At 36.6% G+C, this 11,647-nt stretch overlaps 1 pseudogene; it reads right to left on the minus strand.

Annotated features, from left to right (window-relative positions):
• Positions 1-1,861: 1,861 nt before the first annotated feature.
• On the minus strand, positions 1,862-2,703 carry LOC104517228 (annotated as a pseudogene).
• Positions 2,704-11,647: the final 8,944 nt, after the last annotated feature.

Here is an 11,647-nt window from a genome sequence, read left to right on the forward strand (position 1 = left end):
CATATATGATATTGATGTTTTTGTTTCCTAGCAAAAGCTGCAATAATTTGTTATTAAGGGTACTTCCGTTTTTGTTTCTTAATTTTCTACTCTTCTTTCTTTTCTTTATCTTGCTGCACTGAAAATAGATGATGAAATGTCCTATAACTGCCTTGAAAAGCTTTCTTTCTGTATGTTGAGTTTCTTTTTTTAAGGACAGGACCATGTGCTGTGAAGACTTTTCTTCATTTGTTATTCAGCTTTCAAGGCCATGTGTATTTCAGTATTTCAGAAGTATTTCAGTTGTAGTATTGAAAGTGCTACTTGTGTAAGACAATTGTTCCACTCCTCTCTTCTGAAAAAAACCCAAACAAACATGATTTCAAGCATTAATGGACTAAGAAATTTAAGTGTTCTTGATTGGGGATTATGGAGACAAGAATGACAATACTCATACAGCGCAATGATCCACTCTGATCTCAGTATATTGATAAGAGAAGACTTTCAGGACTTTTACAAGCTGCATATGAGAATGCTGGCATTATACTTTGGAAATAGCTTAAGACTCTGGAGTGATGAAAAGAGGAGATGTCTGTTCCTAACTAGTAGTTTTACTACCAAGCTGTGAAGCATAGAAAGAGGACCAAGAGAAGACTGATACATTGCTTTATTAAAACATTGATTCATGCTTCTAGATTTGAAACTGAAATACCTCTATGAGACCAACTGATATTTGTTTGGGGTAAAGACCTATCTTTCTGGCTACAAATTCTTTTGTCCATTTGGTCCAGGGGATTTCACAGGCTGCATAACCCTTGGTTTGCATATATATGCAACACTGGGCTCTAATTTTCCTATCCCTTTTTCATCCACATCTGTTATCTGGCTTGAACTAATTGTGGCAATTTTCTCTCCAGTACACCTCCAAAAGCACACATGTTGGAAGTTCAAATGGGATATACACGTGCAGGCTTTGTCTCTAAATGTAATTATGTCAACAGCACCTAGACCTGAATAGTTACTGAGCTATTATACAAGGAACTCCAAACCACAACAGATACACTATTTTTTCCAGCCATGACAACTTTATATCAAAGATTATCTCAACCTACAAAATTTGACTTGATTATGTCTGTAGACTATTATATCCACAACAGCACTATGCTAGAAAATGTGAAGCACCCAGTAATTGCTACATTTTATCCTTGCTAGCATTTGACAACAAACAGTTTTATTCAGGGCAAATGGCAGTGCTTAAAAGAGAAGGCATTGAGAGGATTATGAGCGTATGCAACAACTAAATCCTGAGCAAAACTAAAGAGGATGTCTATCGTCAGGGGGGTCACTGGTAAAGCTGCAGTATAATTAAAGTTCTGTGTGAGGGTTTTTTTTTTTTTCGAAGGGCTTCCTTCTGCATTTCACAACACTATTTTAATGCCAAGGTACTTGTCTTTAATCCAGTGAAGATACACCAATGTAATGAAGAATGATTTCCAATATTATTAATTTCTTTTATCTATTCTTGTTTGCCATCTGGGAAGATTAGGAAACAAAATGATAATTAATTTATAATAAAGTTGATCCAGTATACAAAGATTTGCCTGCAATATAGTTTGTTATGTATTTTGAAAATAATCAGTTTAAGCCATTATTAAGAACTCTAATTTGTATGTAAAAAAGACCATTACGTATGAAATCCTGTCCCTTGACAGCAAAATCATAATTTGCTCCAGCATAAGCATCCTTTCCGGCATCATCTTAAAATATTATGCTTCATTTTTTAAAAGGAGGGAAAATCCTGAACAGGGAAAGACCTACAGCAAATTCTTTACCTGTAGGGAACACATGCTAAGGACATGTTCTCCTGTTGTGACAGAATAAATTATACAGACTTGAAGTATGTTTGAAGCTGGTGTAGTAACATGTATTTAGAAAAGAAGAAAATTGTAAGAAGAAAATTGTAATTCTGGATAGTCTTCTGACTGTTTTCTGTGTTAGATGTGCTTGTTCTTGTAGATTGTGTCATAGTGCTGTTGACATTGATGATATTGGTGTATATAGTTGGATTTCATGCAGTCTCCAGTTGTTGTCTTGCTGCCTGTGCATGTTGTCTTTCCAGCTGCAGTTGCATCTGCATCTGCTCTAACTGAGAAGCAGAAGAGCCAGAGGAGTTGAGCTGTCCTAGAGTAGAATGATTACATCTAATAGCTGATATAATAGCTCAGCTATGGGACCCATGGCTTCTCTATTGCTTGGAAAATAGGAACTCTGAGAGGATGAAAGCCCAGCAGGGGAACTTGTAGTAAAGTGCATGTTTGATCAACGTGCACACTGGCATCCCAAACCCTGGCCTGGATGGAACATCCTATGCACATGCCAAACATCACTGGATTCATCTCAATTTCTAGGAGATCTGCATTCCAGTGTAAGATGAGCTTCAAAGTCACCTGTCAAATGATTTAGATACCCTTCAAGTAAAGCTGTACATACCAGACAAATCACTTCTGTTGATGTTTCTGTACACTCAGAAGTAACATGTTCTTGAAGAGATGTTTCCATATAACCCATTTTCCCACAATAAGCACAAGTAAAAGATCATGGCTGCCCTACAGAGAAATCTTCTACAACATAGTACAAATCCAAATCTACTGTTGTTAGTATGCATTGCATTGGATGGTCAGCTGTATGCCTTGTCATTATTGCACCATTTTTCTAACAAGTTGCACATAGACCAGTTGGACTTGATGATTTAAAAGATCTTTTGCAACCTAAAAGAGTCTATGATTCTATTTCAGTATAATGCTAGACACAGCATGACACTTTATCCACAGTACAGTCTTTCCCAGACTGGACTGGTGCTATAGACCTTGCACCAAAAACCTCAGCTAGTGATGAGTGGAAATTTCATTGTTCTTGATGTTTTTCAAACCAGATTGACTGCAGAAAATACTGGATGCAGTGCAAGGGAACCTGTTCATGAAACATTTCTAGCCAAATGTTTCCATTTTAAGAATTCATTCTTTGGATGAAATTCAGATACATGTCCAAGCTTTTAGGTAAGTATCCAAATCACCAAACTCATCTGTCACTCTGGCAAGCTATGATGGCTTCAAACATAAATATTCTACATTCTCAGTATTAGTATTATCAGCAGAATGCTATACTTACTAGACTTGACAGAATGTTTAATATGTTTTGCTTTGTAAAGAAGGTAAATATTATTATCTGCCATTGCACAGAGACCAGAAGAGTTCCAATTATTTGCTCATAGAAATATCATTTTTCATTCATAAATACACACTGATGTGTTTATGAATGAAACATATAAACTGGGTCCATCTGCTTTTATAAATGGAAGGGCAAGGATTACCTGTGTAATTTAACACTTGATTTTCTTCACCGTTGTAAGAATTACCCTATTCTTTTCAAACCCAATGCCACAGTCCTTTATTTTTTGAGTAGAAAATCAATGTGATCTGTGGACAGCACACCAAAAGCCAATCTCATAAAAAATTTAAGACTTTTATTCACTGTGATCTGCGGACAGCACACCAAAAGCACACATAAAAAATTTAAGACTTTTATTCAGGTGACCAACTTCAAAGTCTAAATACACTAATCATTTCCAGTAATCAATAGAGAGACATATGCAAGGAGGCAATGTCACTTATTCGAGGCCTATTTGAGTCAGTAGGGAAAAAGGAGGCAAAAAATAGAGGGGAAATATTTCATGTTGATCCATTAGGAACAATCTCAGCAGCTTTCTGAAACAGTATGAATCAAGCAGGACTGAGGTGTGTCACTCAAAAAGGCTTGTCTCATTTGATCTCAGATTAGAGGATAGATTCATCCTGTTTATGATCTAAACTCTTTTATTTCAGTACTCTACATTCAGTTTGCAAGCCTTCTCCCACCAGCATCTCAGACAAATAACTACATTTAAGGGGGGTGGTGGGGAAAGGGCTGTTGAATATAACCTATGTTAATGATGTAGTTTATTGCCAATAATTCTGTGTTGGTGTTGCCTTTTCCTTATCTAGTTTTCACATATTTCCTTCATTGATATTCCTACATCATTCTCAGTTGTTTTCTTTTAATTTATTTTTTTTAAGAAGCTCTCCAAAGTCTCTGATTTCCTTAATCACATTTGCAGTATTTCCTGAAACCATAGGGGTCAGAAACCACATTCTCTGCCTCTCATTTTTCTTGTTTATTTTGATCCTTATTCCACTATTTTTTCATATGGTGAATATACAGGTTTGTAGTTCAGATTCTTTGTTAACCTTCAAATACAGCTTTTTGGTAGATTGGTCAAGTGCTCCATGCCCCGGACACTAGTTATCAACCATGTACTGAACGGTAGTACTGAACGAAGAAATGAGGGACAAGACTCTCCATTAAAAATAATATTTTCACATTTAAAAAAGAAAAACAGGTGTGTATGAGGTACATCCTCAGCTCAGATTTTGATTTGCTTCTTCAGTTGTTTCAAGCCAAACCCTTAGAGCTCCAAAACACAGGCTGTCATTTGTGTTTCACTTACTGTTAGAGCCTTCTGGTCATGATAAATTGATTTTCTTACTCATCATTCCTGTTAGAGAGCATAAAATATTTTAGAGAAAAAAACTGTCTACTTAAAAGGATGTTAACTACTATAGAAGTATGAAAACACAGTACAATTTGGGAATAGAAATTCTTATAAAAATATATTACAAATTTTGACCTTGATCATCAGTCTGATATTTTGATTAGGCTGATCAAAATATAACCTCTGAGTCAAAAATAAAAACAGTGACTGTACTTTTTAAAATAGCTTTGGGAGATGCCAAAAGTTTTGACCATCTGATAATGAACAGTAAAAACTGGGGAATAAACCATAACACATTAAATGGCCAAATCTTCATGTTACTGAGTAGCTTTAGAAGGCTACTCCTAAATGATGTATTTAAGCTCCAGAATAAAGCTTTTTTTCCTTTTAATCACCATGCAGTGCCTGGAATTGATTGTCAGTATAAAGATATATCAAGCCTCAGGCCATCCTTGCCTATCAGTCACCATGAATTCTGCAGAAGACAACAGTCATGAAACATTAACTTCTTAAGGCAAAAATCAAACTTCACAGGCATTACAGCAGATGTGTGAACAAAGGAAATCAACAGTTGGGTTTGTTAAGGAAAAGCCATATGAGTGTGTACTTGGCTTGTTCTCTTTTTTTCATTTATTTTCTCATCCCTCCTCTACCCATCCTCATAATACCAGTCTTCTTTTCCATATTCCCTTTGTGTACGTACCTTAGCAATTCTACATATTCAAAGCATTTTCAGGGAAAAGGAAAAAAAATTTTTCACAGGAAGTTGTCCTACAATTGCCATAAAATGTGATATATACGCCATTAAGTCATACCCAAGGGATACTGCAGAACATCCCCACCTTTGTCTCTCTATCCACTGAGACCCTTTTAGGTGCAGACAGTGAATTTCTTCTCCCTGGAAGAACCTTCATTCACAGGTGGTCCACTGCAAGTTACATGATTTACACTTCAGATCCCCATGGAAAATAAAGTCACTGGCCATTACTAGAGCTCATATAGAAGAAAAGCTCTCCCTGGCTTTCCAGCTTCCAAACACTACTACTACCTGTGTTAGTATGCCATGTCACTGCACATAATCTGTCTAAATCTTGGCCTAGATTAAACAAGTAAGGAGTAGATTGATGACTATTCTACTACCATATTGATTTCAGTGAAAGTTTGTTGAGCTTGCTGCAGTTAAGTATCAGGCATTAAGAGTGCCTTTCAAATATACCTTCAGTGTTGGTATACTTACCTTATTCTAGGAGCTGTATAATTAAAAAAAAAAAAAATCCAAAAAACCAACCGAACAACCAACAAAAAAACAAACCCTCAAACATGCTTCAGCTCATGTATGTGTCACCTTTATATCTAAATGTTTAGATGTTCACCTGAAGTTTAACAATATTAAAATTGTTGGGGATTCTTGTGCTGCCTGGGATGTTAAGAGATTCCCAGAACATCTCTTTTCACTGTTGAAAGGAAGAGTATTTCTGCTGTTTTTGGTGGCATGCCTATAATAAAAAGACAAATATTTTTAAGAAAACAAAGTGTCATGGATATTCTGACATCTCTAATAAACATCCATTTGAGTTCACTTCTAGCACTGGAAAGACATTCCCATTTAATGTGCATATGGGAAAAAAATACCATCACGGAGACTATGGAAACAATTGGTCAAAGAGTAATATTTGGACATCTGGAGGGAGTTGCTTGTATTTTTTATTTGCAGACCAAACTCTTTGTTCCCTTTGGAACAGAGTTGGAAAGTATTCATGTTAATTTAGCACAGATATTGTCTGTCTGTTTATTAAAGAATTTATATTTACAAACAAAAAGAGCCTGAAAAGTAGATTTAAAGTCAGGTCTGGAAGAGAGACAAAATAAATGATGATCAGAAAGTACTGGAATAGTCGAATGTCCTGAATCTATATGGCTTGCAGTTTCATTCACTTTCGTGTTCTTATTCCACCTGTAGCTACTTGTCACACTTGTTTGTTCTTGCAAATATTATGGGCTTTGTAGAATTTTTGAATTGCAAAACTCTAAAGGAAATAAAACTAGAATGATCTGAAGGAAATAATGATAACAATATAGACCAAAATCTGGGGCGTTCTCTTATTTTACATAAGGAATAGGATTACTAAAATGAAATCTGATAGCCACCAGCTCAGAGAATTATACATTCAAGAAACAGAAGTGTCTTCAAATGATCATCTCTCTTTAGACTTCTGCAGTTGCATCATAAAAAATAATGGTGTCTAGTCAATTAAATTGATGTAGCAGGCACTTCATTTCTTTTTTACAGACTTTTCAAAGGTAGCTGCATGTCCAGTCAACATGTCTCATGTTATTGGATGATTATTGTTAGTATGTATTTACAATCCTTGACTGGAGTTCAATCAAGAAACTGGCAACTGAGGCTATAAAGCTCTTGCCAAAATGTATAGTAAAGTATTAGTCCTTGTTCTAAAGAGACCTCAACCTGACATGTGATATTTAGCCAGCTGCTAGAGCAAACTCAGGAGTTAGCAGGGGATGGAGAGAGCAGTATAAGAAACTTTTAGATAGTAGATCACTAAGTTTAGCTATACCACAATAAAGAAAATCATTATAGAACAGTTGAATTTTCAGTGACTTGGAAGAGAATGTGATATCTTTGTATGATCAGCACCACAAAGCCCAGCTGGAGGATCATCACTAGTATCTACTCAAGGGCTTGATACTGCAGCCATTCCTGTGCAACCTCTTTAATGACCTGGATGATGGCACACAGTGCACCCTCTGCAAGTTAGCAGATGATACAAAAATGGGAAGAGTATCTGGTAAACCAGATGGGTATGTTTCCATTCATGGGGACCTCAATGGACTGGTTGAGGCCAAAAGCCTCCTGGGCTGCAGTAAACAGAGCACTAACAGCAGGTTATGGGAGGTGATCCTTCCCCTCTAGTGAGTTCTGGAGAGCTCAGCTGGAGTGCTAGGGCCAGTTCTGGGCACTCCAGTAAAAGAGAAATACACACATACTGGAGCAAGTCCAGTAAAGGACCAGGAAATTGAATAAGGTAGTGGAGCGTCTAACCTACAAGGGGAGATTGAGACATCTGGGACTGTACATTCTGGGAGGTCAGGAAGGTCTAATCAATGCATAAATATAATCAGGGAGAGTAAAGAAGACATAATATCTCTCAGTAGGGCCCAATGAAATTACAAGAGACAATGGGAACAAATTTAAAAAAAAAAATCACGTAAACATAGTAAGTCACTTTATTGATGCTCAGAGGGCTGGAGCACCTCTCCTATGGGGACAGGGGGAGAGAGTTGGGGCTGTTCAGCCTGGAGAAGAGAAGGCTCCAGGGAGACCTTTTTGCAGCCTTCCAGTACCTGAAGGGGTTACAAGGAAGTTGAGGGGGGACTTTTTACAAGGGTCTGTAGCAACAGGACAAGGGGTAATGGGTTTAAATTGAAAGTGGGGAGGTTTAGATTAGATATCAGGAAGAAGTTCTTCACAGAGAGGGTGGTGAGGCAGTGGAGCAGGCTGCCCAGAGAAGCTGTGGATGCCCCATCCCTGGAAGTGTTCAAGGCCAGGCTGGATGAGGCTTTGAGCAACCTGGTCTAGTGGAAGGTGTCCCTGCCCATGGCAGGGGGGTTGGAACTAGATGGTCTTTAAAGTCCCTTGCAACCCAAACCATTGGGAGGTTAATCAGACACTGGAACAGGTTGCTCAGAGAAGTTGAGTCTTCACCTCTGGTGATATTCAAAACCTTACTGGACGATGTCCTGAGCAAGCTGCTCTGGTTAAACATGCTATTAGCAAAAGCATTGGACTAGATGATCTCCAGAGGGATCTTCCAATCTCAGTTGTTCTGTGATTTCCTGTGATTCTGTAATATAAGAACTTTATACATGGCAGATTTTTCCCATTCAACTGCAAGCTACACTGGGTTCTTTAACTAAACAAAAGATCAAATAATGACCTACTCAATGGCTCAAGAACCTTCTGCAGGATAAAAAGAATCCAAATGATATTTCAAATTTAGAAATGCTAAATAGCTGGTGATTGTATTTTTGAGATTGTGATTTTAATTGTCCTAGATGTTTATGAAAAATTGTCTTTGCTGATCTAAACCTGATGATTATGTTACAGTGAATAGTATTTTTGGGAATAATTATGCATTAGTTTTTACATGATGTATACAACTCAGGAAAATTGATATTTGATTGCATGAGAATCTTTTTATTTTATCAAAAATATTATTGCTTTTCTATTTGTTTACTTGGTTTTCCTTTTGACTTCTATATTTAACCTTGTTTACTGATATTATTTTGTAAAGGGGTCTGTAATCAATGCAGGATTAAGTAGTTACTAAGCATCACTTGAAATGCTAAAAATAACAGAAAAGTCACAGGAATGTGAAAAGTGATAGATTTAAATGCATAGATGAAGCTGTTGGAGAAAGATGCAGATATCTGATGCTGAACTACCCTCTTTCTCCTCTTTTTTTCCCCCACATTTTATGAATCTTTAATACTTTTAAGTGAATTTTCTATGTAAAAAGAAAATTGAGTCCTAGGGAACTTAGATTTCATAAATGCAGGACTGAAGTTGACTCTGTCAAACTAACCCTACATATTAATGCTGTTTGAGTTTAATATGCATGTCTTCAAAAAGAACCATTGAAACGTTTCTCACCAAAACGTGGCTGTATTTTAGGGACTGAAGAGATCCCACCAATAACAGATTTTCATAGAATCATTTTGTGGTGTTTAGAATTGTCTAGGCAGTATAAAGCAGATCAAAGCAATAATTCCAAATCTGGACTGCAATTAAATGCCTTGTCTTCTTTTTAAGGTAACAATGTTCACAACAGAATTATTGTCTTGTCCTGGGAGATAGGCATTCACATCTCAGATTCAGCACTCTTCCAGGTTTATGAAGTCTGCCAGATGGGGAATAAAATATCAGTCTTAGTTCTCCTTCATGTACTAGGAAAGGTTCAAGCTTTCCTACAAACCCAGCATTATCCAGAGATACTGATAAGGTTTTGTCCTTTTCTTGATATTTGTGTGGTGTCCATAGTAAACTCAGTTATTTCCTCTGCTCTGTATAAGTCAGGCTCCACTGGTATTAGTGCATTTCCATGGGTCTGTTTGCATTGTCCATGGCAACTTTCTGCTGTACTTTGGTGGTGGGTCTGTCCATGCTTTCTGGCTCCAAAGCTGGTATTATCACACTTTTCTCAAGCCTTCAATGTGTTAAATAAACTGTGTCTTTGCACAAATGTGCACTTTTTAAACTGACTTCCATGACAGAATAGCAACTCAAATTCCACAGCAATAGCCAGATGGAAAATGGACATGAACTTACATTAATGACTCTTGTCCTGCATATTGAAGGCTAAATATTTAGGATTTGTAGTCTGGGCAGAGTATTTTCTTCAGGAAGATTATCTCCTCAGAATCAATGGTGAGGCATTTTTCCATTACTGCTATTAGTTTAGTAGTGTTTTCATCACTGCTGATCCCAAGGTTTCATCTTTAAAATCTTTAGCAGACTCACACAGAATCACAGAATCACTGAGTTTGGAAAAGACCTATAAGATCATCTTGTCCAACCATCAACCCAACACTACCATATCCACTAGACCATGTCCTCAAGCACCACATCTACACATTCCTTGAACACTTCCAGGGATGGCGACTCCTGGGCAGCCTGTTCCAATGCCTGTTCCAATGCTTGACTCCACATACAATTTAAGGGATTATCAAAGAAGTTTTTAATTGCTTCTGTCATTCTGGGAAAACAATACAGGCAAAAACTCATGACAAAACACTAAAGTTTTCAGCATGTATATCTCTGTAGAAAGCTCTGTATCCACACTTTTGTGTGGATGTTACTGAACACTTATGTGTTCAGATGTTACTGATTTTGGTATGGGGAACATGTTTTGATTTACATCTCTTACACAAACCTTAGCACAATTTGAGGCTTGTCTATGACTTGAGGTGTGGAGAAGGTGATACTACTTTAATAAAAAATATTAATAATAAAAAAAGTTAGAAAGGCTAATGGGACATCAGTAACTGAAGAACATGTAATGGGTCTTACAAGAGAGGAGATTAAGTAAGAATTATAATATTTTTTGTATTTCTCTTTTAATGAAGACATTCTTTCATTCTTTAAGTCAAGTCTGATGTGGATATATTTTGGGAGGGGGGAGGGGGTTTTTGTTTATTTGTTGTTTTTAATTATAATAAATGTCTTGTTTCCCACCTGGAAAATAATAGGAAAATATATCAATACAAAGAGATCACCTCAATTTAAGCAAGAAAAATATTCTTACAAGTCAGGGAGATATGGTTTATACACACCCATATGTCCAAAAGCTAGTCTGTTTACTCCCAGCTGTATCAGCTGATCTAAGAAAAGACATTTCATCCCTTATATCTGAAGACGTAAGGATCTTACTAACGATGTAACATCAGATGCCTTTAATAAGATCCTTAGTAAGTCTGCTGAAATTCAACAGGAAAACAATGATAGAAACTTAACAGAAACAGTCATGGAGTATCAGATAAGTGACAGGAAAACAGAGTACCAAAATCCTTGGTTAACATCTTGACAGTGAGGCAATTAATCAAATAAGATGGGCAAAGATAAGTGACAATGCCCTTTTCAAACAGGATTGTAAATGCAAATACAATTACCATGGATAATGTTGGCAAAAGGTAATTAAAGGTAGATTTCTGTACATTGCCAGTAAATTTTGGTCTAAGTGGTTTATGTCTTCCTCCTCAGGTTTTTTTCTATTATTATTAAAAGATTCTTTTTTTTAAAAAAAAATATAAATAAAAATACTTACAAGATAATAGATGTATAAAAGGAAGGTCAGCTAATGCAGGTTTTTTACATTACAAAACTAATCAGAACTACAGTTCATTATCTGGCTCTGAGGTCACACACATAATGCTACAATTCCTTTCTCTCCAAAACAAGGTGCTTGCAAGAAAACTGCCTACAAAGGCTGGTCCTTGGGTTATTCTCACTTCTGAGCTATGGCCAGGCACTGTTCAAAAAGAAGATTTTGCTGAAAAACCCTG

The sequence above is a fragment of the Eurypyga helias genome, unplaced genomic scaffold (genome assembly GCF_000690775.1).
Source record: "Eurypyga helias isolate BGI_N326 unplaced genomic scaffold, ASM69077v1 scaffold4280, whole genome shotgun sequence".
NCBI lineage: Eukaryota > Metazoa > Chordata > Aves > Eurypygiformes > Eurypygidae > Eurypyga > Eurypyga helias.